The sequence below is a fragment of the Crocuta crocuta genome, unplaced genomic scaffold, assembly GCF_008692635.1.
Source record: "Crocuta crocuta isolate KB4526 unplaced genomic scaffold, BGI_CrCroc_1.0 scaffold217, whole genome shotgun sequence".
In the NCBI taxonomy this organism is placed as follows: domain Eukaryota; kingdom Metazoa; phylum Chordata; class Mammalia; order Carnivora; family Hyaenidae; genus Crocuta; species Crocuta crocuta.
Window position 1 is genome coordinate 4,282,459 of NW_027532208.1, and position 24,448 is coordinate 4,306,906.

The window sequence follows — 24,448 nt, forward strand, 5'->3', positions numbered from 1 at the left end:
GTCAAAAATGGGAGCAACTCATCTCTATGCTAACGACCACCAAGGTGACACCAGAAGCTAAAAGTTTAAAGAGAAGGAACAGACTCTCCCCTAAATCCATGAGAGGGAACATGGCCCTGCCAACACCTTGGTTGTGCACTTCCAGACTCCAGAACTGTGAGAGGATATATTTCTGCCATTGTAACTTAAAATGGACTCAGCTGCCAGCTACATACTCATGACGCACTGCTCCTCCACACGAGGGAAATAATGGTACGCTTTTGTCCTACGAGATTATTGTTCACTGATGACTTCTGAAATTATTACCACAATGAGCTCCCATACGCAATTCCACTAAATACAATGGAAAATTATTTCAAAAGATGGGAGCACGGGGTGGCTTCTTTGAAGACCAAATGTAAAATGGTGACATGTAAGGCACGCATGTGCAGACTTCAGTGGTGGAAGCCACACACCGGGTCACTGCACGAGACAGCTAGCAGCAGGGCTTGCATAGAACAAGGCTCATCTAGACGAAGAAAGGCCAGGGCCTGTTTACATCCAAACTTGTTTACACCCACAGAGTGCTTATCCTCAATTTAGGGGCAACAGGGTTTAAGAGGGACATCAATTAACAGAAGCTGAAACCATGCGGAGTGACAAGACTTCTCACCATGAAGAACCAGCGAGGAAATATTTAATCTGGAGAAACAGAGATGTGCACAGGGCTTTGGAGCTGTCTGCTCAGATTTCAAGAGCTGTCGAGCGGAAGGAAGCTTAAATCAATCTGCAGAAATTCAAGCTAAAATCAGTAATGGCTGTTAGACAATGGGCCACTGGGCTCTATATAAGAGAGACTGAGAGTCTCATTAAGACTCGCCTCCTTCAAATATGTCCCCAGTGGTCTTCCACATCGCTTGAAATCCCTGCCGTTCACATCACTCCATCAGGATAAGGGTAGGAGGTTCCTATTAATGATTATCGGAAGAGCATAACACCTCAGCCCATTAGCTTCTACGCACATGTAGGCACAGAAGAATTTCACAAACTAGCTACACCTGTGAAAGCAGAAGGGAAGCCATAGAATGGGTCCCAAGAAGGGGACACCCAGCAATACAGCTTAGAGCCAACTGCGAAGTGGGGTGTGTTGGGGGGGGAAGGAACGTATTCAGTTAGAAGGACCCATGGGAGGTCCTTCTTTCAAAGTCCCATTTGTGGACAAAAGGGGCTTCTGCAACATCCTCTCCCATTCCAAGATGAACTGCTCTAAGAACCTCTTGACCATACACACACACACACACACGTGCGTGTGCGTGCACACTCGAGTGCATGTAAAACAGGTGAAATATGAGTAAGGTCTGTGGATTGTTTTCATGTGAGCTTCTCAGTTGTGATGCTGAGCTGTAGTCCTACTAGATGCCACCATTGGGGAAAACTGGGTGAAGGGTACACAGAAGCTTCCTGTACAATTATCGGCAACCTCTTGTGTGTGAATCTATAATGATTTCAAAGTAGTAAGTTAAAAAAAAACCCTTGATTTTAGGGGCACCTGGGTGGCTCCGTTGATGAGTGTCCGACTTGATTTCCGCTCATATCTTGATCCCAGGGTCATGGAATCAAGCCCCACATTGGGCCCCACGCTGAGCACGGAGCCTGCTTGGGATTCTTTCTCTCCCTATGCCCCTCTCTCCTGCTCTATCTCTCTCGTTCTCTCTCTCTCTAAAATAAAATAAGAAAAGAACTTGATTTTATCGGGGCGCCTGGGTGGCTTAGTCAGTTAAGCGTCCGACTTTCGCTTAGGTCATGATCTCGCGGTTCGTGGGTTCGAGCCCCGTGTCAGGCTCTGTGCTGACTGCCAGCTCAGAGCCTGGAGCCTATTTCAGAGTCTGTGTCTCCCTCTCTCTCTGACCCTCCCCTGCTCACGCTGTCTCTCTCTCTCTCTCTCTCTCTCCTAGAAATAAATTTAAAAATTAAAAAAAAAAGAACTTGATTTTATCTAAATTCTTTTTTGTTCATTTCCTTTATTTTTCAGTGAATGCTTATAAAAAACTTTGACAATCTAAAGGTTCAATGATAAGTTACACTTACCCGTGGTCCCAGATACCTGGAGTCAAGGCAAGTAATTGGATATTCCCTGTCATCCTGTCCCTTCCTCATCCACCCTCTTGCCATGAGACACATGTGCAGCCGGCAGGCCACCCCTTTGGTAGGCAGGAAGGCATGGACGGAGAAGAAGGGACGAGGTCAAACAGAGAAGGGAAGGAGGGAAAAGGAGAAGAGAAAGGAGAGAGAAAGAAGAAACGCCAGTGTTTGTCATTCACAAAGATAAACATTTTACAGCCCAGCTTGACTGTGTCAAGAACACTTGTGTTTTAATAGTATGCCTGCGAGCTTTCAAAACAAGTGTTTACCTGTCACAATAAACAGTTATGAGTGAGGAACACAAAACAGAGAGACCGGGAGCTGGCAGCCTGCCAGCCCCACTCCGCGCTGCTCCTCACTGAGCTTGTCACCCAGGCGGCAGCGGCGTGTCTCTCGTCTCCATGGTGAGGACCTCCGTCACAGGTGGCACAGGCCATTCAGTGCCAGAGGGGGGCCTTGTGGTACCAGATCTTCAAAGGACCCAGCCCAGCCACTGCTGCCTAAGGGCAGCCCTTGGGGGTCAATGGCGGACAAAGGGTTAAGAGATGGGTTCCCCCAGGGACTTCTGGAAAGATCCCTTAGCAGAGCTGGCGCACAAAATGCCACCCACTGCCCGTCCTTCTCCTCCTTTAACCTTTCTACAGGGTTCATGCCCAAGGTGACCAAACAGCAAGTGTCGTATCTCTATTTGTGTATTTACAACTGGCCACTGGCCACTCGTGGTCTCCTAAACACCAACTTCTATGAAGCGCTCTCTTCTACACAAAAAGCTTTCATACCTTTCTGTTCAGATAATCCTCATAACCATGGCTTGAGATAAGCTTGGGGAACATCATCACCCCCACTTATGGAAACTGGACATGTCACTTAACGCCTGACCTTGGAAGTCCAACAACTAGCGAATAGCCACACAAGAACTCCAACCTATAAGCAAATGGCTCAAACGATCTATGGTTCTCAAACCGGTCTACGGTTCTCAATCTCTGCTTTCAGGGATTGTAGAGAAGAATGTCTTGAGTCATTAGTTTAAAATTCAGATCCCCAGATCCCCAGGGGCTGGCTCAGTAGGGTAAGTGTCTGACTTCAGTTCAGGTCCTGATCTCACGGTGCATGGGTTCGAGCCCCGTGTCATGGGCTCTGTGCTGACAGCTCAGAGCCTGGAGCCTGCTTAGGATTCTTTGTCTCCCTCTCTCTCCGCCCCTCCCCCGCTCATGCTCGTACTGTCTCTTTCACTCACTCACTCAAAATAAATAAATAAACCTAAAAAAAATAAAGTGGTGCCATTCCTTCCAATTAGATGAGAATAAATATTTTTCCTTCCAATTAGATGAGAATAAATATTTTTAGAAAAGTGAAAAGTAAGAAGCAATCATTCCCAAACTGCTAAGGGTGGGTGAAGACCATGTTTCAATGGTGTTCCTGGGTGGCTCAGTGGGTTAAGCACCCGACTTTGGCTGAGGTCATGATCTCACAGTTTGTGGGTTTAAGCCCTGCTTCGGGATCTGTGCTGACAGCTCAGAGCCTGGAGTCTGCTTCCGATTCTGTGTCTCCCTCTCTCTCTCTCTCTGTCGCTCACTTACTTGTGTTCTCTCTCTCTTTTCCTCTCCCTCAAGCCGCCAAAAAATAAATAAATAAAAACATTAAAACTTTTTTTAAATAAATAAAATGCAGATCCCCAATTAGATTCATGGATGTGGGCTGTGACGCAAGCATCGGCATGTTTAATCACTCAGGAAGCTGATTGAGAGCGAGGTGACCCTGAAAGCCAGGAGTCAGGGAAGCACAATTTGAGAAACATCGTCCCTCGAACCTGGGCTGCTCAGATGACCTGCATGCATCTAAACCCTTGCGAATTTACCGTCTGGAGCTGAGCTGTCCGACACGGTAGCCACTCTCTGCTATCCAGCACTCAGGATGTGAACAGTGAAGCATGTTGAAAGGATATTTAAGGACATTATCGGGTTACATGGAATAGTTCATTAAAATTAATTCTACCCCTTTCTTTTTACTTTTAAAATGTGGCTACCAGACCATTGAAAATGGTCTATGAGGCGTGTACTATAATCCTGTTGAAGAGGGCAGGTCCTCGGGAGTCCACGAGCCACAGGAAAGGTAGATCTCCACGCACGGCTTAGCAAATGGCTAAGACAGGAGGATAACAAGGTGAGGCCGGTAGCTCTAGGCAGACCCCTGGGAGGTGTTCGCTCCCTGCCCCATCTAGTCTCAAAGGACAAGGAAGAGCAGAGAGGGAAGGCGGGAAGCAGGTGGTAGCACAAGCCCCTGCCATTCACATCACTCCTGCAGGAAAAAAGTAGCTTTGCAGCAGTTCACGATGCGTCCAAGACAGTCAGCAAACCACTGGGTATTATTCCTCTGCAGGGACCAAAGATGAAGGGGGGTGGTGAAGCAAGAGCCCATACAGGAGCTCTTGAAAGCCATGCTAAGAAGCCTGGGGATGATCCTGAGCAAAATGGATGATCACAGAAGGCCCTGAGGGAGGGGAGGGACGTAAGGTCGAAATTGACATTGAGACCATTCACTCTGGGTGCAGAGGGAAGGATGGATTTAAAGGCAGTGAAATTAACATTGGGAAACCAGCTAGTGCTGCAGCACCGGACCAAGTATAAGTAGCAAAGGCTGACATTAGAGCAGTGCTTGGGAACCCAGCGTGAGCTGCAGAACCCAGAAACCCAAGAAATGCTGTGGAGATAAAAATCGGCAGAGCTTGGAGATTAACCAGATGCGGGGAAGGAGGGGACAGCGCTCCAGGCTTTGGCGATGGGGAAGCTAACTGGTGACTCCAGAAACTGAATCCCGGAGCTTAGGAGCGAATCGTCTGTCTGTTCATTTGGAAGGAGATGATTAATTAGTCGTGTAGAGGACTCACCCTGGGGAGGCCTGCGTGACGTTCAGATAAATGGGTTCTGTGGAGAGTACGCACTATCTTCAACGGGCTCCAAGTTCAGACCTAAGTGGGGTGCTATTCACACTTGGGAAGCATTTGTGCATGGAGTGCTCAAACCCGTAAGAGTGATTTGAAATCACAAAGGGAGAACAGGACATGGAGCCAAGTAGAGCATCCTGTGATTCAACATCCTTTGGTCTTGAAACTCAGCATCAGTCTACATGTTGGCAGACACGCATGTGACTCATTCCAATCCCCACTTCCACCATTACCACCGCTGCCAGATAGAGTGCTTTTTGCCTTGACCGACTGGCTCGGGGAGCTCACAGACCCGGGACAGGAAGCCATTCGGAAGCCCTGGAGGCCCTTGACCATATCAGCGCTCCCAGAGTCCACCTTCACTACGCAAACCCTAGAAGAGTCAGGGAAAGACATTATGTTCCTCTATTTCTAGGACTTATTACACATTTTTTCCCTTGAAAGTTGAAGTTACACAGAAAAATACAACGTTACTGAGCTTTTTCATGTCTTTCAAGTTCTTAAATAGAATGTAAGTTCCTAAGGACAGGGATACATATTCAAATTTCTTTCACGTCTTCATCCTTACTCCTGTGTTCAGGGATCAGCAGAGTGCCATATGTTTAGGAAGGCATCCTCTCTTAGAAAGGAGGTTTTAAATAAATAGTTGTAGGCAAAAAAAAAAAATCTATACTCCATTAAAATACACTGAATGATGGTGCATGGTGAGATAATCATTCGGTGTAAATGATCTTGAGCTATAGCAATGAAGGTATTAAAATAGATATAGTCTATTAAAGTCTTCCTAGATAACATGAGGCTTGCTACTTCCTTTTGCAGAGGGAAACCTCAGAGTTAATATGGCCAAGACAGAACTCCTGGATCTCATCTTCAAACCCATACTTCCTTCATCTGCCCTAATGCTCACCAGAACCTAGGAGATGTCCTCAAGTCCTCCAGATCTCCTCCGGCACCCTACTGTCTGTCTCTCACCCTCATGGCCAACGCTGAGTTCCTCACCCAGATTATAGCACGGACGGTGGCAATGGCTTCCAACTGGCCCCCCCGTTTCCTCCTCTCCCAACTCCTAATCCATTCTCTAGTCTTCGGCCGAAAGGAGCTTTGCAAAACATAAACCAAATTGTGTCACTTTCCACCTCCTCCTGTATCCCAACTCCCTTTGCTTAAAACAACCCTCCAGTGGCTCCTTGTTGGATTTGAAATAAAATCCAAACTCGCGAGCGAACGGTCTCCCGACTCCCTATGATACCTGACTGTGACTTCAATCCCGATACCCTTCCCACATTTTTCCTCGTCTTCCTGTCTTTGCTCTGGCATCTCCCCCTTGCAGAGAATTATTCTCCAAATGGCCAACCCCATCTTGCTATTCATAATCCAATTTAAATAACACCTTCCTTGAAGGTAACTTCCCTGATCCCACCTCAACTAATTTTAGCCCAAAGGACTAACTCTACCATATATATGAAAACATAATGTAAACCTTTATGACTAAAACAGTGGGGTCCTTGCAAATGAATACACAGACAGATCAGTGAACCAGAACAAAAAGCCTGAAATAGACCCAGCTGCAGATGAAAATTCAGAATATGATACAGACCCATCTGAAATCTCTAGGGAAAATATGGCTTTGAAAATAAGTGATATTGGAACAGGAGATAGTGATATGGGAAAAGATACAGTTGTAACACGTTGCATGCCCTTCCCTCTGATAGGTTGGAAGCTCTCAACAGAAGGAGGTGTGTATTAATCTTTGTATTCTCCATAGTAGACACACAATAAATTGCACGGTGTTTAGGAGTCTGAGCTCCAGAGTAACGTTGTTTGGGTTCACATTCTGGTTCTGTCCCTTGCTGGCTGGCTCTGGGCAAGATACTTCAAGTCTCTAATCTCCAGACTTTCCATCTGTAGTGAAGAGGGAGAGACAGACAGGGGACAAACAAAAACAAAAAACAAAAAACAAAACAAAACAAAACCAAACAAAAAACGTGCTCTTTTTTTGGTTGTGTTAGGAGCAAATTAAATAAAGCACGTAAAGTGGTTAGGACAATGCCTGGGATGCTGTATGTGCTCGATAAATGTTGGTAATTGTCATTCCCTGGGGGAAAGAAAAAGCTTTGACGTTTTGATTCTATTTTCTTTATTCTTAGCATGATCAGTATTCGTTGTTGTGATTGGTGAAAGAATGTAATGTTAAAAAGAACATTCCAGGGCGCCTGGGTAGCTCAGTTGGTTAAGCGTCCCCCTCTTGACTTCAGTTCAGGTCAGGATCCCACAGGTTCATTTGTTCAAGGCCCACATTGTGCTCTGGGCTGACAGTGCAGAGCCTGCTCAGGATTCTGTCTCTTTCCTCTCTCTCTGCTACCTCCTCCCCTGTTCATTCTCTCTCTCTCTCTCTCTCTCTCTCTCTCTTTGTCTCTCTTTCTCTCCCTCTCTCTCAGGTCATAACAAATAAATAAACTTAAAAAAAAAATCTTACAGAAAAAAAGAACACTCCAACTCAATCATTTGCTAACAATCTATGGTGTTATGTCTTTCTGCTGCTCGCAGCCTCAGTTTCCTTATTTCTTCAGTAGGAAGGTTAACATAGGGACTTCCAAGTTTTTGCAAGAGGAGAAGAAGACAGTCTTTAAAACCAGTGCCGGGAGCAGAGCATATGCTTAATAAGAATAGCGCCCTCCTCCCTCCCTTTCCTCCCCATCTCTCAGTCATACTCAGGGGCATAAGCAAGCTCAAAAGTCAAGTGCCTGCCGGCCTGTGCCCAGGCTGGGGAGCTAGTCTTGCTCGGGGCCAGAGGAAACTCAGGGACCCCCAGCCTGGTGTGGTAACTGAGCCCCTCGTCCCTACAGATCTAGTCCCTCTTAAACCACAGCCCACCCTTGTAGCAGGTGACAGCTGGCCATCGCCTGGCCCGACATTCCGGTCTTCTGCCTGCCTGGGTTCCCGCCTTGAAAATCCCAGAGCCCAAGACCGTCCACCGAGGAGTCCTGCTCCGAGCCTCTTCCCAAGTTCTCTCTAGGATCTAAGTGTGGCTCCTAAACTTTATCCCCTAGGCTCACCCTGGGGCCTCCTTCCTACTGCAGCCCTGCACAGCCTGACAGTCCAGGTGCACCCCTCCCAGCCTCAAGATTCCGCCCCCGGGGCCGGCCGGTTTCTGAGAACAGCAGAGGACCAGACGTGCAGTACCTTTGAAGACCAGCTTTCTCGAAGGGCCAGGCAGAGGGATTTGGGAAGCTCCATTAGGCAATCCAAGAAAATATATTCCTGTGGGGTGTTCTAGGAGGTCTGCGCTGTGCTTCCCAGGAAAAGCATCCTGCTGTGTCGCCAGCCTTAGTGGAGATGGCAGCAGAGCAACGACTAAATAAACCAACAGGCTGAGGCCAGAAGGTCAGGGGCCGCAGCCATTTGCATACGCATTACCAGCCCCGTGCGGAGATCTGTCTGCTCCAAGTCACTTAGAAATGCCGCTCAAGTCACCAAGAGGTTCTGCTTTTAGGAAAGCAATTGAGTCCATAGGTCCTCCAGAGAGCAAAGGACATTCTTTGTCCTTTAATGAATAAGCTGTTAATGAATAAGGGGAACAGGTGAATCCTCAAGCGCTCCAGCAATTTACACAGGGGCATGATTGCCAGCCGGTTGCGTCCTGAGCCTTGCTTAGAGACTGGAGACCACCCAGTGGCCGCAGGCCAATGCCTGCAGGGGTGGGAGCACTCTCTGCTCCTGCACAGGTGAAATAGAGCCCAGCTTCCACTGTTCAGGCCACCGCTCCCGTCCGCCGGCCCCACGAGGGGAATCTTTAAATGATTACTGGTAAGATAGAAACCATTTTGGGGGCTTCCCGATGTGCCCCTCACCCCGTGAGCCCTCCCCCAGTCCCCAATGGCCTTGAATGGCCTCATGGGCTCTGCCCCAGGAGGTCTCGGCATCCACCAGGCACTGGAATCCCGGTCCAGCGCATCTGCAAACCTGAAGCACTGGTGATTTTGCCTCCACTAGTGCAAGTGTTGAGAGAGACAGAGAGAGACTGTGACAGGTGAAAGCAGAGGGCAGAGAGGGGGAGACGATGGCCAAAGCTGGAGGAAAAGAGGCAAGAAAAGCAGGCACACTTCAAGGGGACAATTTTCTACAAAGCAGCTGAAAGTCTGGGGCTCCTGCAAGTATCAGTGGAATTGCTAAGAATGTCATGTCCAAGGGCACCTGGGTGGCTCAGTCGGTTGAGTGTCCAACTTCAGCTCAGGTCATGATCTCACGGTTTATGAGTTCAAGCCCGGCATTGGGCTGTGTGCTGAGAGCTCAGAGCCTGGAGCCTGCTTCGGATTCTGTGTCTCCCTCTCTCTCTGTTCCTCCCCCACTTATGCTGTGTCTCCCTCTGTCTCTCAAAAATAAATAAATGTAAAAAAAAATTTTAAAAAGAATGTTATGCCCAGCTTTGCAGTTGACACTTTCATGTCTGAGTTTTTCCAGGTCCCGGATGTGACAGATGTCCTCTGGAGTACCTGCTGACCCCAGTGAGGGGGACAGAATCACGAGGCCCAGACAAAGGCCTCAGACGCCTATCATTCTGAAGTTCTCAACAAAGCACTTGGCTTAACGAGATGCTTACTAGATGCTGGTTCTGGAATTTTCTGGAGGTGGGTGTGAATCTTCTGGATCAGTCTCTGCAGCAGCACTAATGAATATTTACCAAATGCCTCCGTGGAACCTGGCACTTTGCCCAGGTACCGGCCACCTGGAACCTTCCTTCACCCTTCCTTGTTCCTCAGCTGAACAGAAAACTGGGGCCTATCTTTATTTTTTCTTTTAATTTAAATTCAACTTAGTTAACAGTGTAGCATAGTCTTTAAACGACAGGCAGAAAATAATCAAGGCTTCATTAACACATTCACCTTCGTGCTGTTAGAGAGAGAAAGACAAGAATAAAGAAGAGGCGAGTGGGGGAGAGGGGAGGGCATCCCAATAAACATTCCAATCCCACACAGACCATTGAAAGGGTATCTGAGCTTCTTAAACCTGCCCCCTCCCACCTCAGTCATTGTTAACGACCCTTCAGGGCCAGAGAGCTTTACTTTCCAGAACCTGAAAATAAAAACAGATTAATTCATCTGTAATTCTTCGCATTAAACAAGTCCCTGGCTTCCTGAAAGATCCAACCATGAGGTTCATGTAAGTCAAGTGTTTTCCTTCTATTTTTTCAAATGTGATTAGATTCACACACAACTTCTCTCGGGCAAAATGAGGTCCAACCGTAAGGGGATATATCCAATATCGGTGTTGAATTACAAGTTGCCGGAATTTATAAACTTCGGAGCCTCAGGGCTCACATCACCACAGCACGGGATTCGGGATTCTTACCTTAAATTAAAAGACAGGGAGAGATCCTGATGGAGAGGCCTGGGGTCTGTCCAGGCACCTACTTGTGCGGCTCGGGCAAGTCCCGTGTCCTCTGTATGAAATCAGCGGCTTTCCCTGGACATGACGGGGTAGGCTTAAATTTCCTTGGATCTTCCAGGTCCGTGAATCTGAATTAATTATCATTCAAGTTCCTATTTGTGGTTTTCCTCCCTTTCATTAATTCGGAAAAACAGGGTGCACAGAGAGATGTATCCATTTCCATTCAACAGGATTTACCTTCCAGACTCTGCATGCAAGGGAGACAGAGATGAATATGGTTTGGAGACTGCTTCTAGAAGCTGAAACAGACTAAGGAATATGGAAAACAGGCTACAGATGTAAGCAGAGAGGGGCGCCTGGGTGGTTCAGCCGGTTGGGTGACCGACTTCTGCTCAGGTTAATGGATTCGAGTCCCACGTCGGGCTCCGTGCTGATGGCTAGCTCAGAGCCTGGAGCCTGCTTCGGATTCTGTGTCTCCCTCTCTCTCTGCCCCTTCCTCTCTCTCTCTCTTTTTCTCTGTCTCTCAAGAATAAACATTGAAAAAAAAGATGAAAGCAGAGAGATTGGGCACTCCTTTGGGGGGATATAACAGAGTACATCAGAAGACTTCTGAGGTAATTCTGAATCAAAGCAGACAAGGCAGGGCACGGTGAAGGGCATGGTCTTCTGGGAACCTTAAACACACTGTTAGCTCTGCCCCAGTGCTCACTAATGCACTGTCCTAGGTTAACTCATTTTAAAATGTGCCATCAAACCTTCTGACAGATCTTAAGGGAAGATTCCCCACAGATTCCCCATAGATTTCTACCATCCTGGACAGGGTGTGGGGGGAATTCTCATTCTCCAAACAGCAAGTCTGATAAACTCTCTTACATCATGTGAGCTTCTAATCAAGGTCTAGGAAGCCAGATTCATTCATTTTAATGAGTCGCTAGAATGACACGAACAAGAGCCCTCGCTAAAAAAGACCTTGCCTGAGTAAGATGGCGGGTATCCTTGTGAGCAGGAAAAAAAAAAATCCTTAGAAAACTAAAAAAGGAAAGAAACAGGCATGACTGGGGTAAAAATCACTTTGGAATCTCTAGTTTCCTCTGGTCACAATTTACAATCCACATTTCAAGGTCAATTGAACCACTTGATGGCCAATTTGGGGACAAGGAGAGAGTTACAGGAGGAATTATAAATAGGCATAAGGGTTTCTGACACCAAGCAGACCCTCACAGCCACACACGGCTGAGTCTGTAATGATTTCAGGTCATTCCCAAAAGCGCAGGTCAAAGGGACTCTGCGAGCACAGGGGCTGTTGATTTAACACTGGCCTGGTGACATCCATTCTGCTCTGTGTGTGGACGGACGTTCAAGGTGGAGATATGGCACTGATGAGCTGCGAGGGTGGGAAATCGGGATTTAAAGTGTTTGTGGGAACCTGACCCTTCTCTGACGGCCCAGGGCTCCCTTCTCAATTCAGAAATGTCTAGCCTGTTTAGGACACAATGCTCTGTGTCTTCTGATGGGTCACGATCAGAGAATATTGGGTCATGACGGAGATAGGCATCACGGAGACTGGGAGTCATCCAGGAAGGAATTGTTAAAGGGATCAAAGGACGTGCCTGAGGAACCAGAAAATAGAATTGGTCTGTCCATCAGTATGCCCCAAGATAACATCTGTAAAACCTCTCTGGTAATGGTGAAGGGAAACCTCAACTCTTTTGAGTGTGGGGGGGGAAAAGTCCATCTCCACGTCAAGACTAAGCACTTGCATGGATATTCAAATATGAATTCATTTGGCCACATTCATTTGGGTGCTGAATCAGAAGTCAGGGAGCCTCGCCTCTGTAGAACACGCTTAAGATCACAAACTATTCCGTCATTGCCGCCAAATGTCTGAAGGCTGGTATAGACGCGGCTGCATCAGAATCACCAGGGACGTTTCTCACAGGTGCCCTACATCTCACTTCCAAAGATCTGAGTTGAGTGAGCTACCAATAGTTCAGGCTCCTCACTGCTCACCGGGGAAACTGAGCTGTGGAAAATACTTTCTATTTCATGATAAATCCCATTAAATTCTCCTTGGGAAAGGAAGGGACATTGCCCCTAAAATGATGCAGCTAGCTTGAAACCCAGCCACGAATGGCCCCCAGATAATTCAGCCTCCCATCCAATGTTTATTCCTTCCCTAATCCATCTTTTTTTTTCTCTCTTCATTTGGAGGATTCCTTTCTTCTTAAATCTTCTGCTGCTCCAGCTGAAACACTCAGGGCCTTGCATGTGATCTAGGCCGCTGCCCCTGAACCTACAGCCAAATGCGTGCTTTTGCATTAAACCCTACAGCTCAATCCCACACTTCATCAAGGCTCGGGCTGAACCACCACCACCACGCCTGCACTCGCTCTTAATACATTGTGACACCCTAATACTACAGTGCCTTTATGAGCTTCAAGGGAAATTACATTTTAAATTATAGCATACAAGTATAATGGAAAATCTAATTGTAGCAATGACAATTTATTTATCAATCATTTATCATTTTGATTTATAAGGTGCCCGACTTGATTTAAAGGTAGCTAATGTTTTCAAATCTCAAGGCACCCGTACAACCAAACACGCATTGAAAGTGGCGACATGAACGAGGGTTGATTTGCCACACTCCTCTGCTCATCCTTCCCACACCCAGGGCTGACGTGAGAAGTGCGACGAGGTTGAACCCAGGCACCTCCAGGAGGCAGCTCAGAACTTCCTGGTATCCCATCTCATTTATTACAGAAAATTGCAGCTGTGAAGTGTCAATGTTCACACGGAGATGGGTTCAGTCATGTGAATATTTCTGTGTGCCAAGTTCACACAGCTTCCGAAATCAGAGGTAGAAGGGGCCCTTCCAGAAGTGAAGCGATTGCTACATCCCCATCCTTCCTCTTGGTTCTAAGGAGTGCGCCTTGAGGATTCACCCAAAGGAGTCCATCAGTGCAGGTTATCAAATGCAACTCCCTCCATGGTGTAAATTCATATATTCTTGGTCCCAGACGCTTCCTTCCTCCCTGTCAGATATCCATGGGCTTTGTTCTAGAATCTGAGCACCTCTTTGACTACTGTGCTTGCTTAAAACTTCATATGTTCTTCAAAGCCTGGCCGGCCATGTCTGGGCTTAGCTTTCATGACTCACCCACAAGGTCTACCCAACACATACCTTCACCGTGCCCTGGTTTTGCACTTTACCGGACTCATTCATTCTGGCTCTGGAAATCCTAGATGACCTCACCATGAAGCAACACCCCCGTTAAAGGATCAGAAGTCTTGGGGTGCCTGGATGGCTCAGTCGGTTAAGCGTCAGACTAGGTATCGGCTCAGGTCATGCTCTTGTGGTCGTGAGGACAAGCCCCACGTCAGGCTCCGTGCTGATCCTGGAGCCTGCCTGGGATTCGCTCTCTCCCTCTCTCTCCACCCCTCCCCACTCATGAGTGCGTGTGCGCACTCTCTCTAAATAAATAAATAAATGTTTACAAAATAAATAAATAAAGCATCCAAAGCCCTGGATATCTGAAGTCTCAGACTTGCTGTTGTGACAATGAGCCAAACTCAGAGACTCTGAGATAGAGCCGTGCCCACAGGTCAAACTCAGTGGTCACATAGCATTTTCCAGTACATGGTTTCTTCTTTTTTTTTCTTTTCTTTTTTTAAATTTATTTTAAGAGAGACAGAGAAAGAGAGCTCAAGCAGGGGAGGGACACAGAGAGAGAAAGAGAATCCCAAGCAGATTCTGCACAATGAGGAGCTTGGACTCACGAACCATGAGGTCATGACTTGAGCCAGAATCAGGAATTGGACACTTAACTGACGGAGCCACCCAGGTGCCCCCAGACCATGGTTTCAACTTAGTACACCCAGACCTGCCAGGCATCAAGCTAACTTGGGCCCTGCCATGAAGAGATTTTCCCCAACCTCATGTTCTTTGAATTCTGGCTTTCTACCTTCGAAGGCAAAATTTTTTTCCACTACATCCAACTGGTCTCCAGTTCAACACATCCCTCGTCCCTTGTATTCAACCTCCTTGTTTGGAACAGGCCTTGGGTCCCCTAAGCTGCCACTGTTAGAAAACACGACTCTCATTTCATTCTCCAGGGTTCTGACACTCGTCTGCCAAAGGGGAACATGATGTGCTTCCAAATCTCAGAAAATGTAGTTGTCAGTCAAAAGTCTAATTTCCAAATGCCTCGATCACTTAATAACGATCATGTCTTGACTTATACTAAAATAACATGGAAGAGCATTTCTTTAGGGCATCTGGGTGGCTCAGTGGCTTGAACCTCCGACTTTTGATTTCGGCACAGTTCGTGATCCCAGGGTTGTGAGACTGAGCCCTGGGATCCTCTCTGTTTTCTCTGCCCCTCTCCCCCACCTTCTCTAAAATAAAAAATATAATAATAATATTAATATTAATAATAATAATATTAATGTCCTGTAAGGACTCATGATCTTCCCCCAGCAAGAAAGACTAATCTCTGAAAACAACTAGTGGTTGAGTCATCTGCCCCTTAAGCCCGATGGGGACCGCTCAGGATACACAACAAAATCTGTGTACACCCCCACCATCTTCTTGCTTTAAATAAGAAGGTAAAGGGGGCACCTGGGTGGCTCAGTCAGTTAAGTGTCCGACTTCGGCTCAGGTCATGATCTCATGGTTCGTGGGTTCGAGCCCCGCGTCGGGCTCTGTGCTGACAGCTCAGAGCCTGGAGCCTGCTTCCAATTCTGTGTCTCCCTCTCTCTCTGACCCTCTCCTGCTCATGCTGTCTCTCTCTCTCAGAAATAAATAAAAACCATTTAAAAAGTTTTTTAAATAAGAAGGTAAAGGTTTTTTCACATCCCTTGTTCTAACTTGAAGGCACAGAATGATGGAAAGTCAACCTTCCATCTGTTTTTAGAGGGAACAGGGCTGACCCAACTCTCTATGTGGTTTGATTTCCAGAAAACAGCTCTGGCCCCTGGAAACATTCCCTTGGGATTCATCCTGAGTACAGTGCTTGACATATGTTAGGCTCTTAAAACACATTAGCTGGTAATTATTATCAGGATCGTTGTTATTGCTATTATGTGTTAAACTCTCTTAGGGGCACGTGGGTGGCTCTCAGTTGGTTAAGCATCCTTCTCTTGATTTTGGCTCAGGTCATGATCTTACAGTTTGTGAGTTCAATCCCCATGTCTGGCTCTGCACTAACAGCGTGGAGCCTGCTTGGGATTCTCTGTCTCTCTTTCTCTGCCCCTCTCCCGCCCGCATGTGCTCTTGTGCTCTCTCTCTCTCTCTCAAAAATAAATAAACATTTTTTAAAAAATCTCTTAAAATTGGTTCAAATGTATTGATTGTTATTTCACAGTGTGTGTCTGTGTGTGTGTGTGTGTGTGTGAGAGAGAGAGAGAGAGCAGGAGGGGGCATTTGATCCCTTGTTCTAAGAAGCCATAATTAGATATTAATTTTTATTATTTTTTAATGTTTATTCTTTTATTTTTGAGAGATAGAGATGGAGAGACAGAGAAATGGAGAGAGAGAGAACAAGAAGGGGAGGAGCAGAAAGAGAGGGAGACAGAGAACCCAAAGCAGGCTCTATGCCTTCAGCACAGAGCCGGACGCAGGGCTCGAACTCACAAACCGTGAGGTCATAACCTGAGCCGCAGTCAGCCACCTAACCAACTGAGAAACCCAGGTGCCCTATATTTTTAAAAAATCATGACAGCAACTTGCATGTTCACTGCACTTCACTTTTGCCTACAAGCTGGACTTTCAAAAGCCAGCTCAAACACCAAAGTAATGGAGCAAAGAAAGATCGAGAAGGTAAGCCGGTGTCAGCAGAGACATCTTGATCATGTCCACCTTCGCCAGTCTCCGTGCCAGCCCAGACCAGCTCGGGCTTCTGTGGCATGCTTCATTTTAGCGCCCTCAGCAAGTGGGGATTGCAATCGGCTGTGTACCCACCGTACCCACCCAGCCCTCTGAGCTTGTTTCATGGCTTTCTGCTGGGGCTGAAAACCCATTCTGAGCTCCAGACTCTAACTCGGTTTGCTAACCCTGCCACCCTTACCCGGTTCGCTATGGCTCTATCCTGGTGGCCAGACTTTGTCCCACGTGTTTCCCAGGTGGCTCGTACTTGTCTGCAATTAGAACTAGAATGCTCTCGGGGCGCCTGGGTGGCTTAGTCGGTTAAGCGTCCGACTTTCACTTGGGTCATGATCTCGCGGTTCGTGGGTTCGAGCCCCGCGTCGGGCTCTGTGCTGACTGCCGGCTCAGAGCCTGGAGCCTGTTTCAGTCTGTGACTCCCTCTCTCTCTGACCCTCCCCTGCTCACGCTGTCTCTCTCTCTCTCCTAGAAATAAATAAAACATTAAAAAAAAAAAAAGAACTAGAATGCTCTTCCATCCTGCTACTTAGATTCTTCCACTGTGCCCCACCCACTGGACGTGATCTCTTGGGAACAGGAGAGCAAAGCCAGTTTAATCCACACTCGGTTCTTTGGCCACCCTGGACATGTGTCATGGGAATTCAGACTCTTCTACCCCAAAGTGGGATCAGTGATCTCCAGCCTTGCCTGGACCCGATCTCATCTTTCATCTGTAACTCGTGTGCTGCTATGCAAGTTATGACATGAAGGGCCAGAGAAGGGAACAAGGCATCAACAGGTAGGATTGCACGAATCTCCCTCTAAACCCTGGGAAGCCTAATACAGGGGATACCCCCCCGCCCTTCTCTGTAGCTTGGCCTCAGGTCAGAGCTTAATTATTTCACTAGACTTCGAACACCTCGAGGCAGGAACCAAATCTTACTGTTGCATCCCCAGTGCCCAGCATAATGCCATAGACACCTCATGTGCTCAGTTGGCATCTGTTGACTAAATGCACATCCCGACAGCTACCCTTGATTTCCTGACCCCCGGTATCACTCTACGATCCAGTCCTGACGTGGGAGCAAAATGGGTGCTTATTTTTCTACTAGCCAACAAGTCAGCTACATACTATTGTTAATATCTTCCTTAACAAAAGCACTTCCAGCAGTTAAAAATCATTCCAACCCGTGTTTGTTACAAAAAGTCGAGTTTGTTCAGTGAAGCAATAGGTGCAAAATGCAAATCAAAACCTCAGCAAGCTACCATTTCACACCCGCTAGGAGGGTAATAATAATAGAAAGCAAGAAGTGCTATTAGGGAGGTAGGGAAATTGGAACTCTGAACAGTGCTGGTGGGAATGTTAAATGGTTTATCCCTGTGCAAACAATACTTTGGTGGCTCCTCAAAGAGTCAGACATGTACTACTAGGCATTTATCCAAAGGATACAGAAATACTGACCTGAAGGGGCACATGCACCCCCCATGTTTATAGCAGCACTATCAACAAGAGCCAAATTATAGAAAGAGCCCAAATGTCCACTGACTGATGAATAGATAAGGAAGATACGGCATATATTACATTGGAATATTACTCAGCCTTGAAAAAGAATGAACTTTTGCCATTTTCAATGACATGGATGGAGCTAGAGAGTATTATGCTAAGAGAAATAAGTCAGAGAACGACAAATACCACATAATTTCACTCCTATGTGGAATTTAAGAAACAAAACAGATGAACATAGAGCAGGGGAAGAAAAAATAATATAAAAACAGAGAAGGTGAGCCATAAGACCCTCTTAACTATAGAGAATAAACTGAGGGTTGCTGGAGGGGAGGTGGGTGGAGGGAGGGGCTAAATGGGTGATGGGCATTAAGGAGGACATTTGTTGGGATGAGCACTGGGTGTTATATGATGAATCGCTAAATTCTACTCCGGAAACCAATGCTACACTATATGTTAACAAACTTGAATTAAATAAAATCTTGAAAGGAAAAAAATGTTAAAACATAGAATTATCATCTGACCCAGCCACTGCAGTCTTAGGTAAATAATTTGTTTGTCAGGACTGAAAACAGATACTCAGGGCTCCTGCATGGCTCAGTCGGTTAAGCGTCTGACTTCAGCTCCAACTGGGCTGACAGCTCAGAGCCTGGAGCCTGCTTCAGATTCTGTGTCTCCTACTCTCTCTCTCTCTGCTCCTCCCTTGCTCTTTCCCTCTCTCTCTCATGAATATATGAACATTAAAAACATTTTTTAAAAATAAACACAATAAAAGCAGGTACTCAAACAAGTCCACGTATGTGCATTTTCACAATGGCCAAAAGGTGAGCACCGCCCCGATGTGCATCGGCAGGTGGGTGCGTGGCACACGGGGGCAGAGCCATACAAGGGAATAGCACTGAGCAGTGAAAGCGGTCAAGTGCTGACCGGTGCTACAACCTAGACGAACCTTTAAACGTTATGCTAAGTGATAAACATCAGACACAAAGGGACACGTCTCGTACCATCTCACGTATATGAACTGTCAAGAACAGATAAATCCATAGAAGCACAAGGCAGATGGGTGGTTGGCAGATAAAAAGGGAGCAGGGAATGGGAAGGTATCGCTTATTGGGTACAGGCTTTCACTCTGGAGTGGTAGAAAAGTTTGTTTTTTAAATGTTTTATTTATTTTGAGAGAGAGAGAGAAAGCAAGCAGAGGAAGGACGGAGAGAGAGAGACAGAGAGAGGGAAGGAGAATCCCAAGCAGGCTCAGCACTGTCAGCACAGAGCCCGATGCAGGGCTTGAACTCACAAACAGTGAGATCATGACCTGAGCCAAAACCAAGGGTCAGATGCTCAACCAACTGAGCGGCCCAGGCGGCCCGATAGAAAAGTTCTGCAACTGGATCCGTGCAGTGGTTGCAAACATGGTGAGGCCATTACGTTGGCCACTGTAAAATGAATAGTTCTGCAAGGTGAGTTTCACGTCGGTGTGTCAATTAGGCAACCGGGGAATTCACTCACTATGATGAGTCCCACTACTAAAGGGCATTATAAGGGTGCCTCGGCTAGTCTTCCTTTTGTCTTTTTGCCTTTGCCCTTTTTGAAATAAAGGGAGCCTCCGACAGGTTTTGGAAAAGGACTTAAAATTTGTCCAAATCATCAAAACCTGTTGCTTCTGCAGCCTTCACGCAAGCACAGCTGCTTCAGTTCTAACCTTAGAACCGTCTCGCACAGCACAGATTTGGCCAAATGAAGGTCGAATGGCCTGCCCACAGGCCCAGGACCTGGTGGTTTGACAGCTGGTGTAGAGGGATGTGCCAGCATAAAGGGGGGAGGTGGAGTCAAAGAAAATGGAAATTATGACAAACTACTGGTGGGGTTGATGAGTACGAGTTGCTGATCTCACGGAGCTTACATTCCAGAAGGGAGACGGACACTAAAGGTAACAGAAAATTCAGCGGATTATAGAGCAAGCAAATACTCTTGAATAGTGAAGCTTGCTCTCAACAATAACCCAGAATAACAGGCTACATGGTGGCAGGTAGGGAGCATCAGTGAGGGGATGGAGGAAGCCCTCTCTGAGGTGGCGACATTTGGATAACAACCTAAACACTGGGAAAGAGAATTCCAGAGGATGGAACAGAAAGTGCAAAGCCTTTGATACAAGAGTCCCTTTGAGGCCAGTTGTGTCTCTCTCTTGAGGGCTCAAAGGAACATTTTCCTCTACTCACAGCACTTCTGACAGCAAATGTGTGGGCTCTCACTTTAGCAATTCTGACACTACTCAGAGTCAGTGCAGACCTTACAGGTTAGGGACTCAGCCCCTCAAGACCATACTCCCCACCAACGACAAGTAGTGTGTCCCCAGGGTACCCACACTTCTGCTCAGCTGTGCTGCAAACTAAGGAATCCCAACTCAGGCTCAATAACTTGCTACAAATGTTCAGAGAACTCAAGGAAACACTTTATATACGAGCACTGGTTTATTATAAAGGATAGCACTTAGGGAGACACATGGCAGAGACACAGAGGGCAGGGGTCAGGGGCGCGTGGATCATGTATTGGGGCCTCTCCAGGCACACCACCCTCCTAGCACCTTGATGTGTTCACCAACCCAGGTTTCCGAACCCGACCATCTAGACATAATCAACTAAATCATTGGCCATTGATGACTCACTCAGTCTCCAGCCCCTCTCCTCTCCCAGGAGATTGTGGAGATGGAGCTAAAAATCCCACCCCCCTCATCAAGCCTTGGTCTTTTGGGTGACCAGCTCTCATCCTAAAGCTGTACAGAGACCTCAGCCCCCAGTCAAGTCTTTAACTTAAAAAAGACACCCTTGTTGGGGCTCCTGGGGGCTCAGTCAGTTGAGTGTCCAACACTTGATTTTGGCTCAGGCCGTGAAGTCACAATTTGTGGAATCGAGCCCTGTGTCTGGCTCTGCACTGATTCTCCCTCTTTCTCCCTCTTTCTCTGCCCTTCCCCTTCTCTCTCCCTCTCTGTCTCTCTCAAAATATATAAATAAAAATGAAAAAAAATTTTCACTCCACTCAAGAGATTGAAAGGATCTTAGAAGCCTGTATGTTAGGATCCAGGGATAAAGATTAAATATTATAACAAAAGGTCCCTCCATCACCCCTATCATTCAGGAGCTGTGTCCCAGGGAACCAGAAGCAGAGACCAAATATCTGTTTCCTGTTGGCTCTAATTTATGGCATCTCCATCTGCTCATTGGTGAAGCCAGCGTGGGGCACGTCCCCAGCAGGGGAGGCCTCCCAGGGGTGTGGCGTGGACAGTGTATTCAGTAGGTGCTCTATCAGGCATGGGGCGCATGCACGCCCTCTAACTGTGCAAGAAAACCAACTCCCTAGCAGGGGAGTCTGTGCCGTCACAGCGCTTACTGAGCCGGTCAGTGGGCCCCACACTCGGGGGCCCCTTACTGGGAGACCCACAGTGATGTAGGCTTCCGGGTGCTGGGGAATGACGAAACCTGGAGGGGGGCCATGGGCAGGTAGTGACTGAGCTGAGCCAGCAGATAGGCCACCCCCCAAGGCTGCATGTAGCCCGCCCCTCCCATCAAAGAAAGAAACACCCAAGCGATTTGGGAGATGCCTCTAAACGTGTGATCCTTCCTTCCTTCCTTCCTTCCTTCCTTCCTTCCTTCCTTCCTTCCTTCCTCCCTCCCTTCCACTTTCCAGGAGCCCTCAAGTCAATCTGGGCCTGGGGAACAGCATCAAACCCCGTCTTCCCGCATTCTCATGCCACATTCTCATTTTAACCGGTTCAGGCCATCTAGCTGAAAATAGCCTCAATTTAACATCTAATCCCTGCGGGAGCGCTACCACTGCTCATGGGATGTGAGGACACAGGTCTGAGGCTGGTGGCCAGGACTGGGGAGAGTGGGGAGAGGCAGAGCCTGGTGTTTCGGAAGCATCCACAGGCGGCCTGTGTGGACACGTAGCTGCTCGGCTTTGCGGCAGCTCAGAGCACAGAGGCTCCGCGGCGCTGATACCACCATCTTTAGAAACAACTTCTCTGTGGGAAAACCCAAGGGGCGTCTGCCCACCAAATGCCTCCCCAGAAACTCCACACCCTCTTCACCGATCCATGCTCTGTACCCTTTTCTGAAACTCACCTCTTCCAGGAAGTCTTCCTGGATGCCCCTCTCTAAACCACCCACTCCATCATACCAGCTTCCTCAAATGCAACATTGCTTTGAGTCCATTTATATCTTCCTTTTTCACTAAGTTCTTCTAATAAGCGGATATTGGAGGGAATGAGGTTCTTTTTTTCCTAATTAATCAATTTATTTATTTATTGAGAGAGAGAGGAGAGAGAAAGTGCACACATGCAGGTGAGGGGCAAACAGAACCAGGGACAGAGATTGAGAATCCCAAGCAGGCTCCACTCTGTCGGCACAGAGCCCAATGCAGGGCCCAGACCCACAAACCGTGAGATCACGACCTGAGCCAAAATCAAGAAATCGGGTGCTTAACCGACTAAACCACCCAGGCACCCCAGCAATGAGGTTTTTAATTAGATTATTTCTCAAACTCAGAAATTAGAAATTTCTCAAAAGCAAGGAGCTTAATTAGCTCATAATACTGAGCCCTTCTTCCAACATCAGATGTATTCATTTTAACAGCGCTATCTAACCTCTACAACATGCCCGTGAAGCAGATGTTTTCAACGGCTTTGTCCCAAGCCGCATGGCTGGAAATGTGCCAGCCGGGATCAAAGCCCGGGTATTCTGAGCCCTGGTCCGGCACGGTGTCCGTACACCTGTCCCCTCTTCCGTGGCATCCACCCCACTCACCTGGGGGCTGGGTGAACCCTGAGGCACTGGCTGACTGTGGTAATGGGAATGCGGGCCAGGCTGGCTGAGATCACTGTCCCATCTCAGAAAAGAGAAAAAGGCCCTTCAGTTCCTAAGAGCAGCCCTTCCTACAAACGCCGCTCACTCCCCAAGGTCATGGGCCATTTGGATTTTCACTCAACTGACTCTGAAATGGTAAATTGGCAAAAATAACTCCTCCCCCTTCGGGTGACCTAAGACATGGTGATCTCTCAGACCTCTGCCAAGTCCAGCCACAAAGAGAGACGGTCAGCTCTGTCCCCCTTACAAGCCCAGCGGGGCTCCCCAAATATCTCCCCCAGAGAGGGGACAGATGGATCTTGCTCCTGGTACGCTCTTCCGTGGGGTGCAGGGGGACAGGACAAAGCTCTGGTGAGCGACCCATTAGCAAGGACTGGGTTACTGGTAACTGAGGTTTCCGAGTTCCTGGAAACCGATTTCCGAGGAGGAACCAAAGGGCAAGTAGCTAACATACCAGCTTGGCCCGTTTTGCCCAGTGGCATCGCTCTGCCGGGCACCATGCCTCCTGTGAGGCTTATTAATTGTACCCCGCCAGCCACTCGGGGCCCGTTAAGCTGTCAGCACAAGTGTTCAAAGGAAGGGATCAGATTCAAGGCTGCAAGCCCGTACTAAGAAGTCAGGCAGAAGCTGTGACTGCAGACGAATTTCCACGGACAGCTCCCCACTCGGAAAGGACCCTCCGGAGGACCAGAGCCCTTGCATCTCAGCCTCTGCCTCCCCGCATCCTAGAGACGCAAAGCTCTGAACCCAGTATGTGACGGGGACAGGAACAGAAAGCCAGAGGCGTGTCTTCACCTCTTCCTCTGTGCCCCTGGGTTTCCCTGAGGCTCTAACAGACGCCTGGAGCGGGGGAGGGGGTGGACAGCTGCCTGAGCAGGACCTTAATATGGGAGAAACCAAGCAAACCCCAATGTCACTTCTAATTGTGACCATGAGGGTGTCACTTAACCCTCTCAAAACCTCCAGCTGTCGAATGGGAAGAGCGGTGTCCCTCGGCAAGTTGATCGAGAGATCGAGGCTTGTCAAAGAGCTGGCCCGGGGTGCCGGGCTTGATCAATGTCACCTCCCTTTGCTCCGTTTTCCTGCTGTGCCAATGGAGAAGCTAGAGCCTGGCTGGCGGGCGTCCCGGGGAAGGTTCCTTCTCAGGGAGGACAGTGGGAACTGCAGACGACCGGCGCACCTGACGGTAAAGCAGCAGGCAGAGGGGGCTGGCGGCACCGGGACTTAATTGACTGGGAAAGCGGCCACACACCCCAAGGTGAAGGCACAGGGCACTTTACATATCAATAAGGTCAATTATCAGAGGCTGTCCGCTTCTTGGTGCTGTTATTAACCTCGATTGCTCTTATTAACCTTTCTGATGAAGAATCTTTCCAAAATAATTATATTAAAGCACAATTCTCCGCAAGTTTAAAATATGGGAATGTTTCATTTCGGGACTCCTGTGTCATGAGATAATGAACACCTGATTGCCCGGCTCCCTCGATGAGGTCTTTAATCAGGTTCCTGTCCTTGCTCTACCAGAGGTTCAGGGCGGNTGAGGGGATGGGAGGGGGCCAGTCTCCTCTCTAGAGGAAGAAAAGGCTGCCCATTGATGTGAGTTCTGGGGTCCCAGGAGGGCTCCTTCCCAGTGACGGCCCCCATGTCCCATCCCTAGGGGCTGGAATTCGTTTCTTTATGGAGGATGCACTGTGGTTCCCAAAACACAGGACCGTGACTGATTCTGTGCCAGGGGCTGATTCTGTGCCAGGCACACAAAAGTGCAGGTC